The sequence below is a fragment of the Orcinus orca genome, chromosome 17 (assembly GCF_937001465.1).
Source record: "Orcinus orca chromosome 17, mOrcOrc1.1, whole genome shotgun sequence".
Lineage (NCBI taxonomy): Eukaryota > Metazoa > Chordata > Mammalia > Artiodactyla > Delphinidae > Orcinus > Orcinus orca.
Genome location: NC_064575.1, coordinates 52350122 through 52368893, shown reverse-complemented (window position 1 = coordinate 52368893; position 18772 = coordinate 52350122). Strand labels below are relative to the sequence as shown.

The window sequence follows — 18772 nt, the reverse complement described above, 5'->3', positions numbered from 1 at the left end:
CATATTTCCTGGAGGTGCTGGTCTTCCCGTGGCGGCTGTCACATGGGCCTGAAACCCACCATGTCCAGAGCTGAATTCATCTCTCATTAGTGCTCTTTGGTTGTAAGCAACAGGGACTGAGGCTGACTAGCCTATGCGTAGAAGAGAGTAGTCGGAAGGATTGCAAGGTAGTTCCTAGAGTCAAAGCAATCACTGAACAACCCAGTGTTTGGAGGCGAGAACCAGGTCACTGCATAGATTCAAGTTTCCAGGAGTGAACTTGACACGGCCAGCTTAGGTCATGGCTCTACTTCTTGGGTCTGTTATAGCAATAACACGGGACAAGAGGTGCAACGGGTCCAGACAATAGCCATCATGCCTCTGCCTCCCAAATCTGTTTTTTCTTCACATTCTCCATTTCAATTGGTAACCCTGACATCCATCCATCTACCACCTAGACTGGGAAGAAGTTTCTCTCTCTCTCCCTCTCATCACAAAGCCAGTCCAATCATTACATTCTGACACTACCTTTATTATTATTATTTTTTAAATTTCCATACAATGCTTACCCAGCACCTGATTTGTGTGGGATGGTGGCTTAGAAGTTGTGGAACCCTGTTATCTTTTTAATTTTTTTAAATACATTTATTTATTTATTTACTTTTGGCTGCGTTGGGTCTTTTTGCTGCACGTGGGCTTTCTCTAGTTGCGGCGAGCGGGGGCTACTCTTCGTTGTGGTGCGCGGGCTTCTCATTGCTGTGACTTCTCTTGTTGCGGAGCACGGGCTCTAGGCACACGGGCTTCAGTAGTTGTGGCGCATGGGCTCAGTAGTTGTGGCTTGTGGGCTCTAGAGCACAGGCTCAGTAGTTGTGGCACATGGGCTCAGTAGTTGTGGCCTTCAGGCTCTAGAGCATAGGCTCAGTAGTTGTGGCGCACGGGCTTAGTTGCTCCACAGCATGTGGGATCTTCCCGGACCAGGGATCGAACCCATGTCCCCTTCATTGGCAGGTGTATTTTTAACCACTGCACCACCAGGGAAGTCCCTGACACTACCTTTTAAAGTAGTTCTCCAAACAGTTGCCTCCTCTCCACCACTTGGACCTCTGACCTCCTTTGGGGTCTTAGTATCTCTTGCCTTGATGACAATTAAGCTTCTTGAAGTCTCTCTCTCTGCTCCCATTCGTGTCCACCTCAAATTTGTCCTCCACATAACAGCCAGAGTGATGTATCTAAAACCCAAAACTGACCATGTTACTCCTCTGTTTGAACTCTTTACCTGGAAGGTAAGGTATAGGATTTTCAGTCCACGTTTCTTGCTATAAAATAAGATTCCGCCAGAGCCTTGCCCTTGCCTACAGCTCCCCGTCCACACTCCCTGCTCTGCAGCCTGTTTTTGTTTATGGAACCCCTTCTGTCCAAGAGACCCCTGCTCTCTCTTACCTCCAACTTGGCTATTATCAACTCTAGAACTCAGTTGAGACCTTCCCTTCCCTAAGTCTTTCCCGACATCTCACGTGAGGCTAAGAATCCCCCCGACCCCCCCAGTGCTCCCTTTATGCCCTGAACACATCACTATCACCACACATAACCAAGCGTTTGATAAATATCTGTTTGCATACCTATCTCTCCTACCACATGTAAATTCTTGAAAAGCAGGGACAGAGCAAGGCAGGTGCTCTATAAATGTTTTTTGAATGGTCCTTGACCTTGTAAATCAGATAAACTCTCTGGGTTTCAGCTTCCTCATCGCAGAAAAAGGATGACTCTACCCTATGTTGTGGAATTAAATGAGATGATACAAATGAAATGCCTTACCCAGTACCTGGCACATAGTAAGTACTGAACTGACAGTCACTTCCCTCACCACCATTCCAACTTCTGCAACACATTTTTTTTTTTTTTTTTTTTTTTTGGCTGTGCCGTGCAGCATGCAGGATCTTAGTTCCCCAACCAGGGATCGAACCCGTGCCCCCTGAAGTGGAAGCACGGGGCCCTAACCATTGGACCACCAGGGAATTCCCCACAATTTTAATTAAATGGGAAAAGATTTCTCAGTATCCTTTATTTAGCTGTATGTCTCCCCTACTGGAGCGCAAGCTCTGTGAGAAAATGGGGCCAGGTCTGTATTATTCATTGCTCCATCTTTTGCATATGGCAGGTGCTCAATAAATATCTTTAGGATAAATGAATAACTGCTATATGCACTTATTTGGTTTTTCATTTTCACCTTCAATGAGCTTAATGTTCTTGTTTCCTTTTTCACATCGTGTAAATCATCGACTTCTATTTATTCAGTGTGCACTGTTTTCCTACTGCAAACCAGCCAACGCCTGAGGAAGAATGGAGGCTGGGCTCCTGGACAAGCCAGGCTGCCGGGCAGTCGGCGAGGTTGCCGGCCACTCTCTCCCCTGGAGAGGATGATGCCCACAGAGGCACTGGGGGAGGCAATCATCCCACTTTCACCTTCTGGCCCCTATGGAGCACACAGCTCTCTCACTCACACTCACGGGCTCCTTTCATTCCCATAATAGTCCTAGGAGGGAGAAGTTGTTTTACTGTGTCAGGCAGGGGCCCAGAAGGGGACAGATTAGCTCACCCAAGCTGGGGAACTGAGGAATGTTTAATAAAGGGATTTTATAAAAGTTTGAGCAGGGTTTAAGGAACCCTGCAAGGAATAGTGTAGTCCCTGGGGCTGGTGACAGCTGGAGTCCTTATCCCTCCTGAAGGGATGAGAGGAGCCGCCAGCGGCAGCCACCCAGGAGGGAGGGAGCTGGAAGAACAAACTCCCTGGCCTCACTCTTCTCCTGCCAGGGCTCCCCAGTGGCCAAACGCAACCGCAACCACGTGGTCCAGAGGGGTGGGCCTTCAGGCCATGAGCAGGGTGAGAAGAGTCAAGAATGACTCTGGAAGAGCCAACAGGGCAAGGCCTGACGGTTCGACAGTACCAGGAGGGGGAACCCAGGCAGTCCAGCTTTTAGCTACTGGAGTTTTCCATGAGGAGCCAAGAGACGGTCATGTCTGCATGGGATGAATGGGTACCGCCCAGATGGGGAAGGAAGACAGCCCCCTCTTTATAAACGCATACACACCCCCATGCTGCTCTGTGAACTGACAGGAAACCACCTGCTGACTTAACTCCAGCAGTGTGGAAATGTTGCAGTGAATTTCCCCCAGCACAAGGCCCCAGCAGCAGTTAAGACCCTAGACTCGGGAATCAGACTGGCCAGGACGTGAATCCCAACTCTCTCACCAGCTATGTGAATCTGGGCCTCATCCGTAAAATGGAAACTGTCATACCAGCGGGGGTGTTAGGGTTACAGGCAGTGTGCGATTTGCTTTGCATTCATTAAACATTAGCTAAAAACACTATCTTGGTAACAGCTATGGCTTTGCACTATGATAGTTTTTTGACCTAATTTACTTACTCATTCCAACTTTCAGAATCCTTTAAGAATGGATATTTCTGTAACTGAGAAGAAGGATAATGGTACCATATAGAGATTTATAGTTTTAAACTCCTTTCCCTTAGATTATCGCATGGGATTGTTACAAAAACCCAGTGAGAAAGGCTACAGAAATATTACTCTGCCTCTTTTAAAGATGGAGAAGCTGACAGCCAAAGAGTCTCAGTGGCTCGTTCAAGGTCACCGAGGCAATAAACGTGATGACATCCCACTGAAAAGGCAACGCCCACTGTGTGGTCTCCTAAAGGCAGATGGAAGCTGCAGCTCAGAGGGGGCACCTTGTGTGTGCCCATCACTCTGCAGCCGTCTTTTGGCTGCATCACTTAACAATGTGCATTTCCCCAAATTATAATTTTGTCCTTCGTTTGCAACAGAGAATATCAGAGCCACTTCCTCCCGGGAAGCCTGTGAGCAGGGGAGTGGTGAGTGCCCACGGTCAGGTTGGCGGCACCCCACTCACTGCTGTTTAGGCTTCCTCAGTACAGACCACTCCTCCGGCCTCTCCTGGCAGAGAGCAGTGCGTTCACTCCCTCAGCTTCACTAGTGCTTTCTCTGTGGCCAGGGAAGAAAGCAGAGTTTGCCCCCAGGCTTCATTTACTGGAGGTGCACGCTTTACAAAGAGAAGCCCATCTCTGAAAGCACAGCATGCATTAGCATCCTCTCCTTCGGAGAGAGCTATTTTTGTCTTTCGTCTTCAGAGACTGTTCCAAAGTAGGGGATGCAAGAATCAGGAGGAGAACCAAAAAAACCCAAGGTCTCCAGCTCAGAAGAGAGCAAATCACTGTCATATCCTCAAACAATTGCCGCAGCAGTGACGGAGAACAAACTGTGCTGGAGTCGGGCTGCCCTTGGGTACAGGACAACATCCAGAAAGAGACAGATCTCTTTCTGTGGGATTTCTCTCCGTACACTTCGCCACTTCGCGGAACAAGGTTCGTTGCCATGGTTACCAGCAAATCACATGATAGCCTCGCTCCCTAGAAGTGTAGGAGAACAGCCGGCTCAGACTGTGATGGAGAGAGAAGATGCTTTCCTCCCCAGCATGTTTGCTTTTCCTGAGCAAACCTACGCAGCACTTTCCCGTTCTGACCTGCCCACTTAGGGGGTAAGGGCCAGCCGCTCTTTGGGGCACCAATTCATTGCTTTCATAATGAGAGCAGCACAAGTTTCCCTCAAGAACTTCTCCTTCTGGTTTCAGGAGCCCCTCTCCCCCACTCCAGCCCCTTTCTTCTCTGGTCCCTCTGTCCCACATGCGCGGGCGCGCGCGTGTGTTTGTGTGTGTGTGTGTGTGCGCGCACACACACACACACACACGAGTGCTGTACTGAACTCCAGAGCTGAGTGGAGGGTGGAGCACGCTGCCTACACCACTTGAATAAGCTCTTTTAAAATCCGAGGATGGCATGAGTCAGGGAATTTAGAAACTGTGGTACCATCAGGGCACTGATGCCTCAAGGGGGTGAAGAGAGGGAGAATGGACTCACCCAGATCCTAAAGAGACCGGGCAGGGTCAGCTTTCCCCGGCCCAGCCTCGATGTCTTAGAATTGGGTCCACTCTGACCATGTCTGATGTGGTGAGGTGGGCGTGGGCCCACGGTTGTCGCCTTCCTGGGAAGAGAAAACCGTGGCCTGGGAGAAAGCTCTAGAATGACAGAGCTCTTTGCCTCTTCCCTTCCCCCCTCCTTCCCTACAGAACCAGGCCAATTAGCTCAAGTTCTGGGCTGCAACAGCAAGGCTAGAGAGGCAGGTCTTTTCCCCTGACAATTATGGATTGCCTACTTCTCTGGGTTCAGATCATATCTCATCTTATCGATTCCGTCACATTTTCTGGTCTGCTTTCCCCATTGCAAAAGCAAAATCTGGATGATAGAAACAGACACAGAGTCAGCAGGCAGCAAAGGCAGGGCCAGGGAGGGACTCTGCCGCAGCTGGGCTAGGCGATCCAGAGGCCTCACTTCAGGGTCACTGCCTCAAAGAGCAAAGCGCATTCTGAGACAGGAGGCAAACGGCCTCACAAATGCAACTAACCCCACGGGGCGCCACAGGGCCAGGGCCAAGGAGACCAGAGGGCTCTAAAATGAAGGGGGGAAGGTATGCACCCCAGGGGTATGTGAACCTCCAGCCAGTGGGGTACAAGAAATATTAGAACTTCCATTTAGGGTTATCTCTTCTTGTTATATGTATTTTGGTACATGTATTATAACGTATAAAATTTTATCACGTAGGATCAGATTTGACTGAGATTAAAAAAGAAGAGAAGGGGCTTCCCTGGTGGCAGAGTGGTTGAGAATCCGCCTGCCAATGCAGGGGACATGGATTCGAGCCCTGGTCCGGGAAGATCCCACATGCTGCGGAGCAGCTAAGCCCATGCGCCACAACTACTGAGCCTGCGCTCTAGAGCCTGTGAGCCACAACTACTGAAGGCCGCACGCCTGGAGCACGCGCTCTGCAACAAGAGAAGCCACCGCAATGAGAAGCCCATGCACTACAACGCTCACCGCAACTAGAGAAAACCTGCGCGCAGCAACAAAGACCCAACACAGCCAAAAATAAATAAATAAATTTATAAAACAAAAAAAAAAAGAAAGAAGAAAAAGAAGAGAAGAGAACAACAAAGGCTTAAACAAGAGAGAAGTTTATTTCTCTCTCATGCAAATGGAGTCTGGCGGTGGGGCGCCCAGAACTGGTGAAGTGTCCTTTCTGGTTCTTCCACATCCTCAACATGTGGCTTCCACTCCGTTGTCCAAGGCTGTTGCTCACGGTCAAGCCATCCTGTTCACATTCGAGGCAGCAGGAAGGAGAAAGAAGGGAAGAACTGCATGTTCCTCCCATTGAGGACACTTCCTGGAAATTGCACCTTACACTTCTGACAATTCACTGGCTAGAATTTAGTCATGTGACCACATCTAGCTGCAAAGCGTCCTGGGAAATTGTAGGATGTCATGCGCCCATTAGGAAATGCTACACTAAGGAAGCGGGGAAGGATGGACATGGGATGCCACTAGCAGTTTCTACCATAGTAATATGTTAGTAGTAGAATAGCACATATGTATACTTACAAAGAAATAAATGTACTAGTTGGGTGCATAATCAAGATTGGGGCTTTTGGGGTGAAGTTTAAAGACCACTGCTGTGGATTATAGTACTCTAGAAGTGCATATAATTAATGGAAAGAAGGAATAGAGGTTTTTTCTTTTCTCAACCAAGTAAATTTGAAGCTCAATTGCCTTCATTCAACGACTCATGAATCAGGCAGCATCCCGTTTAGCAACTAGAAAGGCATCCCGAGGGATTTTTTTTTTTTTTTTCTTTTTAACCGTCTGGCATACATTCATCCTTCTCCTGGTAAAACAGTATGGAGAGTTTTATGTAGGGACTCATCCTTCCCCTACTCTAAGCGATGCCGTTGTGAGGGAGCCCTAATTAGTCTTAGCTAATCAACTCCTCTCATCCACTTGACCACTGGGATTAGTGTAGGTTACCGATTCGACTCTTAGAAAGGAGACACTGGACAGAACGTTAAGAGCACATGAAGTTGGAAGCTGCCCAAATCCTCCTGCAACCATGATGGGAGAGCTTATGTGAGACTGCAGCCAATGTCCAGAGGAGAAGGAAGCCACGCTGAGGGAGGATGGGGTCCTGGTGATACCATTTAAGGTCCTGTGTCAAGCTGCACCTGAACACAGCATGCATCGTGATAAGGAGCCATTTTGGACCAGGTAGATGAGGTCAAACCCCTAGACCTGGCAGAGCGCCTAGGTGGAAAGAGCCTGAGACGGAATGACTTCCTAGAACAGAGCCTGGCTGAATGTGTATGTGAAAGAGAAGACAATTCACTTTCCATCTTGGATAAGTGACTGTCTTTTTAAATCTTTGTTTTAGCAGCCAGCCTACAGCCTAACTAGTATACATGTGTTATTTCATTTCCTTTATTTTTAACGATCTCATTTAATTACCCAAGGTGGCAGAGCAAGGGGGCACAGAGCAAGGATCTGAACCCAAGACTGCCTGACTCAGGATCCCACACTGTCACTCACCACTTCAGCACTCTGCTCATGCGTCCCCGGGGCTAAGACTCTTTCCTACATGCTGAGTGGAGTCACAGCACTTTACACTGTGCCCTCGTTGCATCTTCGCACTTAAGTGCTTTGGGGCCAGAGGCTGTACTCTTCCCCCTTGCACTGCCCGGGTCTGGATGGGGCGTGGCCCTCTGTAAATGTTGACCAAATAAATGAATAATAAATGGTCTCGCTGAGCCTCAGAATATCTAGCAGGCTATTGGAGGATCAAATGAGATCATGTTTGAGAAGATGTTTTGAAAACTACAAGCCAATATATGCACTTGGGTTATTGTCAGCTCTCTCGTTAGGAAATTCTCTATATTTAGGGCAGGAATATGGCTGTTTCCATGCTGTACTGTCTTTTGGTACTTTCCTCTGAGAAACAGTGCTCCCTGTCATGTCACTCTTAGGGTTGGAGGACACCGAGAGGCCACTCAGACCTACCTCCTGGTGCCCTCCCACCCCTACCCCTGGCAGGATTCCCCTCCGTGACATTTCCACTGAAAGGTCAGTTGGTCAGTAGCCCTTCTAACAACTGGGCACTGTGATCAAAATGTGATGCAACAGTGCAGGACAGGAGACAGGCTCCATGCTGTCCCCAGATGTACCATGAGTTCTCCTCCACAGTTCAGAGTCCTCTTTCAAGGTCAGGTTCAAAGTCACCTTCTCTGCAGAAGTCTTCCGAGTCCAGCAGGGGCACCGAGGTCCCTTTCTTTCCTGCTGTGTCATTTTGTACTTTATTCTAAACCATATCGCATCATACTTTTATTTGTGCTTTTTTATAAACCCCACTTAATCACTCCTCCAAGCTAGTACCTCCACCCCTCATAGGTGAGATTTTTCAAGGACAGAGACTCTATCTTACTCTTTTGATTCTTATCACCTACCTCAGTTCCTGGCACTTGTTGATAAACTTAATAAATGCTTGTTGAAAGGATGAGTGAGTAAATGCATGAGCAGAGGGGCTAAAGCTTTGTCTCTGTCATTAGACAAACTCATGTCCAAATCCCATTGATTGACTATACTCATTCATTTATGCATGTACTCATTCATTCAGTCAAATTTTTATTGAGTACTTAATATATTCCAGACACCCTGCTAGACACTAGTATTGGACAATCAGGAGGACAGAGTCCCTACCCTCAGTTTATATCTGAATAGTAGAGACAAAATAAAGAAGCACATCAGTAAGTAAACAAGCTATCTACAGATTCTAATATGTCCTGTGAATGAAATGAACAGGGGGCGTGTGACGGAGGACGTGAGGTTGGCAGTGGGCAACCGTAGATGATGGAGAGGGGGCAGGGAAAGCCTCACTGGGAACCTTTGAGCTGAGTCCTGAAGAATGAGTCTTTTAAAGGAGGAAAAACAGGGGATAGCCACAACCAGAAAAAAATTGCTTCTTTCTCTAAGGCTTAGTTCCCTCATCTGTAAATTGAAATAATCATAGCACCCACTTCATGATTTTTTGTGAAGCTTAAATGCATTGAAACACTTAGCATAGTGCAGGGGACCTAGAAAGCACTCAATACATCTTAGCTCTTATTATGGGGTAATGCTATCGAAAGGAAATGAGGGTGCAGTCCAGTGGTCCTCTGTAATTGCCACTTCCTTTCCAAGTTCTAAGCCATCTGTTAAACAACACGGTTAAGAATGTGCCTTGGAGGGAATTCCTGGTGTTCTAGTGGTTAGGACTCCACGTTTCCACTGCAGGGGGCGCGGGTTCGATCCCTGGTTGGGAAACTTAAGATCCCACAAGCTGCGCAGTGTGGCCAAAAAAGAAGAAAGAAAAGAATGTGCCTGGGGCACCAACCTTAATCTCTCTGACCTACGATCTCTAGAATCTCTTTAAAATGAGTGTAAATACCTTATAAGGTTGATAGAGGGAACAAATCAAATAATGTATGTAGAAGCCCTGTGCAATGGTACTTATTTCTATTGTCATATCTTCAGAGTTTCTCCATAGTTTCTGGACGTCTCATGTTATAGCTGCAAGCACACCACTGAGTTTGCCAGCCAAGAACCTTCTTAAAACAAGGCCCCTGAAACTGAACATGGAACTTCAAGCAAGCTCTGGCAGAGCAGGGAGAGCACCCAGAATCCAACACGGCCTTACAACCAGGTAACAAGTTAGTAGCGGAAGCAAGAGTAGAACCCAAGTCTACTGCCCCCAGACCAACAAGATACACCCTCAGCATCCTGTGGTCCAGCAGGTGAGAAAAAGTTTGCCATGTTACTCCAGAACAAAAGGCCCCTGTGTTTTCTTCTTCTTTTTTTCTTTTCTTTCTTTTTTTTTCTTTAATTGAAGTAGAGTTGATTTACAATATCATGTTAGTTTCAGGTGTACTTTTGAAGGAGTTGCAAGACACTTAACAAGGCTAATCTTATCTACTGGTCAGATGGGAAGATCTTGCATTTATAACAGGAGCAAAGAGAAAGATTCTAACCATCTCAGAGACAAAAGCCTTTCTGCAGTTCAAAGTCCTCTGAACCTGTGGTTTCTCTGATGTGTGTATTTGTGTACACACATACGTGTGCATGCAAGAGAGGAGAAATAGCACTGACTCCATACTTTAAGCCACTGACTCCTGCAGATAGGATTATTTTATGTATTCTTATTTTCAAGTCTGGCCTTAAATGGCAACATAAGCAGAAAGATGCCAAGGAGAGTGGTGGAACAAGGGCTTAATTACAGGGACCTTCGTACAACTAACATGCCAATAATTTGCCTAGCTGAGTGATTCAGCAGTAATCCTGCCAGGTTCCCAAAGAAAACCCATATCTGGGATGATGTAATGTCTCTCCACCCCAATACAGCCGTCTCTCTACACCCACCGTCACAAGTTTACTGTCTCCTCTGGAGAGCCACAATTCCATCTGTGGAATTTTCAGTTGCCATCTGCACGGTGACAAATTTGTGTTTTATTATTTAAATGGTATTACAATGTACAACGCTGCTAGTCTAGCCCTCATGCTTAAAATTTCAATAGAAAAATTAAGACAAAAAATCCTAGCCTCTGGTGAGTTATATATTGGCAAATCATGTCTGCAGAATGCCTCCAGTATCTCAAATTAGATATTTGATCTATGTAGCCCATGAATATTTATACTTTGAGGCAAAGTGATTGATTTAATTTATCACTGGAAAATGAGGTGACTATCTAGACTTACTACATGGTAAGCCTTGCAGAGAATATGAAGAGAAAGGGACCCTAGTCCTACCCCTGTCCGAGGTAACTTGTGCAGGGCTGGCAAATACTTTTGCTTGCCTACCTCAGATTCATTAGTCTTCCCCATATTTCTGATCAGACAGATACTCAGGGAAGGTGCTCTTATCCTCATGTAAGTTAATTTTGGTTTTCCTTGCCACACTTGGCTAAGCATATCGTTCATTTTATTTCAATTTATTTTGAAGAGAAATGGAAGGAGATCTACTAGGGGCTTGGGGGGAGTTCTGGGGAAAAAAATTTTCTGATAAAAAGAGATCCGAAGAATAAGCTCCTTTTTTTCTGCCGTTGGATGTTGTTGTGATACAAGGAACCCCTGCAGCCGTCTTGCAAACATGAGGATAGGTAGCTGGAAAGATTACAGAGATGACAAAAATCTGGGTCCTTGATGTTGATAAGTTACTGATAAACTAACCTAGAGCTGTCCCTACCTCCAGACTTCTCATTATGGAAAATAATAAATCCTTTGTTATTTAAACTGTTTGGATGGAGGCTTTCTGTACATAGAAGCTGAAAACATTACAAAGTAAGGCAGTGATTTTCAAGCTTTTTGACCATAAACCAAAGTGAGAAATATGTTTACCTGTGATGCACTCTAAAATCTTCTGTTTGACTCTATTTCATTTTCTAAAATTCAAGTCATGACTCACTGAAGTGATTTCAAAACTCACTGGTGGTTCCTGACCCACATTTTGGAGAACATTAAAGTCATAGGGTACATAAGCTACTGTGATATAATGAAAAGCATAATGTGGTAAGAATCATGAAAGACAAACAAAGCGCTGTCATAGGAGAGAATGATCACTTTGAGTTTGGGGAAACAGGGAAGCTTTCATGGAAGAGCTGGACCTTGAAAAAATAGCTACATTTTCAGCAAGAGAAGGGAGTTTAAGGAATGATCAGAGGAAAGGCAAGATGGTGGGAAGTCAGATAAATGCCAAAACCAGTGGGTAGACCTGGGCAGATGTTGACGTGTGTGGTTTAGAGAGTAGTGAGAAGTGAGGTCTGACTTGGGTTAGGTCATGCGCAGCCTTGATGGCAGGCAGATGGGAGGCCATATGAAGGCCTTCGGGAAGGGCTGGGTGTGAGGAAGTCTAAATAGGTGGCAGTTGCAAGTTGGGTTGAGTCTGAGTCATATCAGAAGCTCAAACTGGAACTTGAGGCAAATGAGAAGGGCCTCTGCTCTAGGAGCTCAGCTTCTGCTCCAACACATCTTTCTGCCTACAGTCACTGCAAACCCATTTTACGCAGGGGTGTCCTCTATTTGTGAGCTGCTTTTTAGTGGTGACCAAAGAGTGAACTGGTCTTTCTAAAAATTCTGCCTGGCAGCCCCCAATGTAAACCAACAGTGCTGATGTGGTGTTTCTGCTCAATGAAACCAACAGAGTAGGCAAGAGTGGCCAATCTGCAATTTCAGAAAGGCCAGCAACCCCCAACTTCTCATTGTTCCTCTTGCACCCACCTGCCTGCCTTCTGATGAGTTAACATGTTGTTAGATCCAGCCCTAAAAGGTGGGCTGAGCCTTGCTACTTGGCACCTCTAATGAAAAAAAAAAATTCAGTGGAGGAGGCTTTGGAATTGCTGGTTAAATTGGGTGTCTGTGCAATCTGTGGATTTTCATCACCCATGTCATTCCTCCCCTACTCTCTCCCTGAAAACCAAGACCTGACCCTCATGATGGAAATTAATCAAAACTAATCTGTGACTTCTCTTTTATTATACCTGTAGACATGAGGGATTGGCAAATCAGAGTAGACTTTTACTGGGAACCCAAATACTGGAGAATAGAACCAGATTTTGATCAATCTTAAATGGGGTCAAGTTTACCCTTACCCTCGCCCCTCAAATTAGTGATAGTTTCTTAATATGTAAGACTGAACGATCAAATTTCTGGAGCACTGTTTCTGTCCTGACAGTTGATACTCTTCGTGGTTTGAGCAGAGGGCCCTACATTTCTGCCCCCCCACCCCGGCTCCATATGGAAAATTACAACCAACAGTCTGCCCTTTGGGAGCACAAAGAAAGTTAATTCCTTGGTTTAAGGTGGGGGACATTGTCGTGATGGAAGCACCAGCTAGCTACATTTGACCCCAAAGCATATGAAATCAAGCCATACGTCTGCATGGTTACAGCAGTTCTGCCTTGGTATCTTCAAGTGGTTTATTTGGGCTTTTCTTTGTAGAAAGTGAATGAGTGAAACCTTACCAGCCTAACTAACAGCAAAGGTTCTTCTCCTAAGATTTCTTTGACAATAACAGCTCAGAATCAACTCCCCTAGAACCATCTGCTGTTGATTTTCTAACCACAGCTCCTAAGGCCTCCTCAGGGTCCAAAGTCTACTGTTCTTGCAGATGTTTTAATTAGCTGGTATTTCCTTTTTACATTTTGATTTCCTTCATGGACATTTATTCAAAAACTCTTTCCAATAACTTACTTTAATAACATTTTCCCTAATTTTAAAAGTAACATAAGCCCATTTGTGTACAGAAAAGCATAAAGAAAATAGTATCACACCTGCAAGAGGTACTTGCTGAGCTCCATCCTGTCCACTTTGATGACAGGGATGCCTGTCTCAAGCACGCAAACAGTGGCTCTCATCCTGTTGGAGCCAGCACCCTCTTTTTATAACAAGTATTTTTATAACTTCACCTTTATTACACTGAAATGGATTTTATAGATAATGTAATATGTACACATCTTTTTTAAAAATTCAATAATCATATTACAAAGTGTTATTGACTGAATGTTTGTATCCCCCCAAAATTTGTATGTTGAAATTCTAACCTCCAAAGTGTTAGGAGGTGGAAGCCTTTGGGAGTTGCTTAGGTCCTAAGGGTGGAGCCCTCATGGATAGGATTAGTGTCCTTATAACAGAGACTGCCAGGGAGCTCTCTTTCCCTCTACACCAAGCGAAGATACAAAGAGAAAATGGCCATCCACCCTCGTAAGAATCTGATCATTCTGGCACCCTGACCTTGGATTTCCAGCCTCTAGAATTGTGAGAAATAAATTTCTCTTGTTGATAAGCCAACTGCCTGAACTGACTAAAGCACAAAGTAGAATTAAAAGGAAAATAATTTACAGTAAAAGAGCGAGTCTGTCAACTGTGCAAATGCTCAGCAGGACTACCCTAGAAGAAATGAATAACAATGTTGTGGGTGCTGGATACCCAGAATCCCTGTGAATGTGGCAGCTAGCAGTGCAGGCCCATACAGGTCTGTTGTAGTGGAGATGCAGACTCCATGAGTGGTGCTGACATTGCTAATGTGATTTTCCAAAATGGGGAACAAACTCTTGGAAAAGTTCTAAATAAAACAAAGCTCAGTGTTCCCTTGATGTGTGCAGTAATTGCTTGCCTGGAAAATACAGTGCATTTAAAAAATGCGTTGGTTTTACAGATAAAAAGAGTTAGGTTTAGCTCCAATATTTTGAACAGTTTCTTTACCTTCGTGAATGTTCAAAATTCATGAAGGTCACAAGAATGGGTGTTCCATGCATTGTGCGTCGTTAACCATCTCCTGTCTTTACATCTCTAGCTACTAATTCAAGGCCACGAATAGCCTTGAATCATTGAAACAATAAACAACGCCCTTCTCCACATTGTCCAATGTCCCAGTTGAGAAGGACAGATCCAGGTGAACCCCGGTGCTCCCATACCCCGTCCTGTGATGAAACACCAGGGGAATGCTACTGACGGCCTTTGGCTCAAGGTGTTTCTACCCGATAATAAGAAACACAAGGTACGTAAATGGTACCTTTCTCTGCCTGCGGTTGTTCTATGACGATATGAGGCCTGGGGACCGCTATCATCTCGCTGTCATCCAGAGAGCCAGCCCAAGGAAGAGGCCAGTGCGGGGCGCAGGCAGAGGAGAACGGTGGGCAGAAGTGGGGTACCCGCTGACTTAAAATGAGCCACTGAATGAGCCAACCCCAGAACTGCCCCCCTTCCTTTCCTGTCGATGGGTTAAATAATTGCACAAGCCGCTGGGGTTGGGGTTTTCTGTTTTACAGACAAAAGTTTCTTCCTGATAAAAGCACTCATGTTCTCACTGGAGACCCCCTTTCGGAGCTTCCTGCAGAGAAATGGCCTTTCTCGGTTCTACCTTGAGAGGAGGTGGTTAAGGAAGTGTCTAGGTTCCCGTTCCAGCTTTGCTTTTACAAGCTGTGTAAATATTGGCAAGTCCCTTCATCTTTCGACATCTCATTTCCTCATCTGTAAAATGGGAACAATAATAGTTCCCACAACAACAACATCCAGGGATGTTGTAATGATTAAGCTAAATGAGTTAGTATAAGGAAAGCACTTGGAACAGTGCCTAGCCCATCACTCGTGCTGAATCGGTGGTAGCTAGGATTACAGAGTCTCTTTCAGCTTTTTGGTTAGATTTCTTTTGACCGCAAATAACAGAAATGCCATTGAAACTAAATTAAGCAAGACAAGGAAAGTCACTGGCGGCTGAGGGCACCGAGGTGGGTTACGAGATCGGAAAGAGCTGCCGGGATCAAAGCCTTGGGGATCGGATGCGGTCCTTCTAGACAAAGAGTTCATATCCTTGACCGCCCGTAAGAATCATCCACAGGGCTTTTTAGAGTCCCAAGGCCCAGGCTGCGTCCCTGACCAATCAAATAAAAATTCCAGTTTTTAAGGCTCCCCAGGCAAGTCCAACGTGCAGCCCCAGCTGAGAACTCCTGCCTAGATCTCAGGTCATCGGCCTCTGGTCTTTGCTGTTCTCTGTTTCATTCTATAGAAATCCATTCCATGGCTTCCATGTCTGTCCTCCCATAACCATCTCAACAGAAAAAAAAAATATTTTAAATAACAAAGTTCTTTCTCCCCACATCCACATAGCAATGGATCTGTCCTGCTTGGGTCTCCTTATCCTTTTTATTCCGATCACTGTCGCTAAGGGCTGGGGTACAAACCCACCCCTGTGGTCAGGAATCTTGATTGACAACTTACCAGAAACACTTGGCCTGGAGACAGAGCAAGTGCCTCAGAGATCTAAAAGGACTAAGCAGGAAAAGTCTGTACACATCGTCTAATTAAATAAGACTAGTTACACTTCATCTTTTTTCTTTTTTTTTATTGGTGTAATTTATGGTCAGCGTGATTTGCTTCAGCCATTTTTTCGTAACCAATAAGATTTAGACTTGATGGGGTCTTGTCTCGAAGTCTTTTAACCACTGCAAGCGAGGAGATTATTGCTTGGCTGGGACGATGCCTGGTCTGTCCCTTGGTCTGTCTCCCGGCTGCCTGAATGGATTTGCAGTTCTTCATTCCCTGGAGCCGCTTATTCACTGATTCCTTGTCACACCCACAGATGACTGATCTCGTAAGTTTCCCTTTTGATTTCACTCTGGGATCATTTTCTAACAATACTGTCCCTCTTGCTACTGACTACACAGTATTTCAATTCAAACTGAAACCCAAGTTTCCATTTCCTTGAAATTTTTAACTTTCATCTCCTTTTCTTTTTTTATAAATTTATTTATGTATTTATGATTTTTAGCTGCGTTGGGTCTTTGTTGCTGCACGCGGGCTTTCTCTAGTTGTGGTGAGTGGGGGCCACTCTTCATTTGCGGTGCACGGGCTTCTCATTGCGGTGGCTTCTCTTGTTGAGGAGCACGGGCTCTAGGCGCACGGGCTTCAGTAGTTCTGGCACGTGGGCTCAGTAGTTGTGGCTCACGGGCTCTAGAGCGCAGGCTCAGTAGTTGCGGCACACAGGCTTCGTTGCTCCGTGGCATGTGGGAGCTTCCCGGACCAGGGCTCGAACCCGTGTCCTCTGCATTGGCAGGCAGATTCTTAACCCCTGTGCCACCAGGGAAGTCCCTCTCATCTCCTTTACTTGCTTATCTTCAGGTTGGAGGAGCTCTTTTAGGAATGCATTTTTTTTTTTTAACCAAAAGATGATTGGAATTACACATGGTATTAAAATCCTAGCGTATGCTCAGCCACATGTGGTGAATAGCACTCACCAGATTCCCTTTTTTAAACTGGACACTATCAAGAACAATAAAACACATTCCCAACCTTCCAGAAAGTAAAGAATTTTTAAGCCAGCTGGAGCAAAGTGTGTTTGAGGAGGCAAACCACAGTAAATACCTGTGTGTAATTAACAGAAGAAGCAGCATAATCAAAGAGCTGCTCCCCTGCGTATCTGCACCCCCAAGGATCTCATTCTCTGGGGTTTATTTCTGGGGCTCTGTCACGGCATGTTTTCTGAATTCAGCTTACTTTAGGTTTCACAAGTTTCTGGTGACACACTGAGCAGCTAATTTTGATCTCAGAGTTTCCCAACCCGCCGAAGCCATTGCGGCAACATGACAGATGAATGATGGGGGGAAACGGCTGCAAGGTGGATGCTGGGGGAGGGATGGACAGAGGGCCCTTGTCATTGTGTGTGCTGCCTCTGGGGGGTTTATTACAAAGGAAGTCTCCATCTCTCGGTTATTAAGTAGATGCCTTGCAGGCCTCTTCCTGTTTTGCTCACACTTTGCATAGTTTCAGTTGAAGTGAAAAGGGCCCCCAAAGGGGCTTTGCTCCACCACTAGATGGAGGAATACCTTCTCTCGTGCAGCCCCAGAGACAAGGGCCAGGAAAAGGATCTACCGCCACCCAACCCAACCTTTGTCAGCCCCCCTCGTCCCTCCCCCACGCCGAGCAGGAAGCCACCTGCCGCAGCAACGGTCACTGCCGAGGTCACCCTCATCGTGTGCTTTACATTTTGAGATCTGATTCCTGCGTGAAGCCGCAGCATCCTCTTTGGTGTTCTTTGAAAGTTCTGTGTTTTTCCAGCTGTTCCACAAACCTTTGTTGGCCAGGGCGGCCTTGCACATAGCTTTCCAAAATTACTGTCAGCATTCTTTCCACCCACAGGATCCGCAATGACCCTCCACCTTCGTGAATGCAAATCCTTCCCCCTTCTTACTGAGTTTGTCTCACTTCCTCCTCCCAAAAAAAGCTGCCTGCGTCACTCTGGCCCGTGAGCGGCGCTGGAAACGGGTCACCAGGCACAGCCAGGAATAGTTTCCTCTATTCTTGAATTTCATATAAATAGAATCACACAGTGTGTCCTTTTTGTGTGTGGCTTCTTTTGGTCAGCGCTTCGTCTAGGAGATTCATCCTAGATGAAGGATGTTAAGCCCTTCTTATTCCCTTGTGTGACCACAATTTGTCAGTTCCCTTATTGATGGACATTCAGGTTACTTCCAGTTCTCACTATTGTCAATCAGGCTGCTGTGAACATTCTTGTACAAGGCGTTTTCTGGATGTATGTGCTCATTTCTCTGGTGTATATACTGCGCGGTCGAAGCACTGATCCCTGTAAGTGTATCCTTAGCTTTATTAGAAATGGCCAGTTTTTCAACATGGTTGTTTTAATATATGTTTAATCATCACAACAACCTTAAGTGTTCATCAGTCAGTTTGCAGTTGAGCACCTACTACGTGCTAAGCACTGATCTAGGTGCTGGGATAGAGCAGTGAATAGACAGACAAGGTCCCTGTCGTTGAGACACATTCTCGTGGGTGGGACAGGCAATAAAAGCTAAATAAACAGAGAAGATCATTTCAGATGCTGACACAGGCTGTGTAGAATAGAGTGTGTAATGGGACGGAGCTCTATGGAGGAGGGTGCTGCTTTGCGCAGAGCTCCTGGGAGGTGTCTTTTCTTTTTAGCAACATGTGAATTTATTTATTTATTTTATTTAAAAAATTTTTTTTTACTTCCCCTCCTGCCTCCTGGGATCTCACCTTGGTGAACAAGTTAAGGAGCCAAGATGGAATTTGGCCACCAGGATTATCGAAGTAATACATGAAAACTAGAGAGGAAAAAAAGGACCATTCAGAAGGAGGAAAAAATACAGCAACAAACCCTGCAAACATTCCAGGTTTATATTCAGGCCCAGAAATTAAGGAGGGAGGTAACACAGAATTCAAGTGTACAGCATGTGAGTTTAATTAGGATGTTTTTATTTTTTTAATTAATTTATTTATTTATTTTTGGCTGCATTGGGTCTTCGTTGCTGCACGTGGGCTTTC

General features: G+C 45.7%; 1 protein-coding gene across 15 annotated transcripts in view; it reads left to right on the top strand.

Moving 5' to 3' along the window:
- The window catches only part of ZNF706 (zinc finger protein 706), a 48123-nt gene extending 40435 nt beyond the window's left edge, over nt 1–7688 (top strand). For 6 of the 15 annotated variants that reach the window (XR_007472539.1, XR_007472528.1, XR_007472534.1 and 3 more), the window contains one exon: nt 1718–7688. The gene's annotated coding sequence lies outside the window, so the exon portion shown is untranslated. The remainder of the gene's footprint in view (nt 1–1717) is intronic. The other 9 variants (XR_007472546.1, XR_007472536.1, XR_007472545.1 and 6 more) reach the window with 5 other exon arrangements.
- The last annotated feature ends 11084 nt before the right edge of the window (nt 7689–18772 follow it).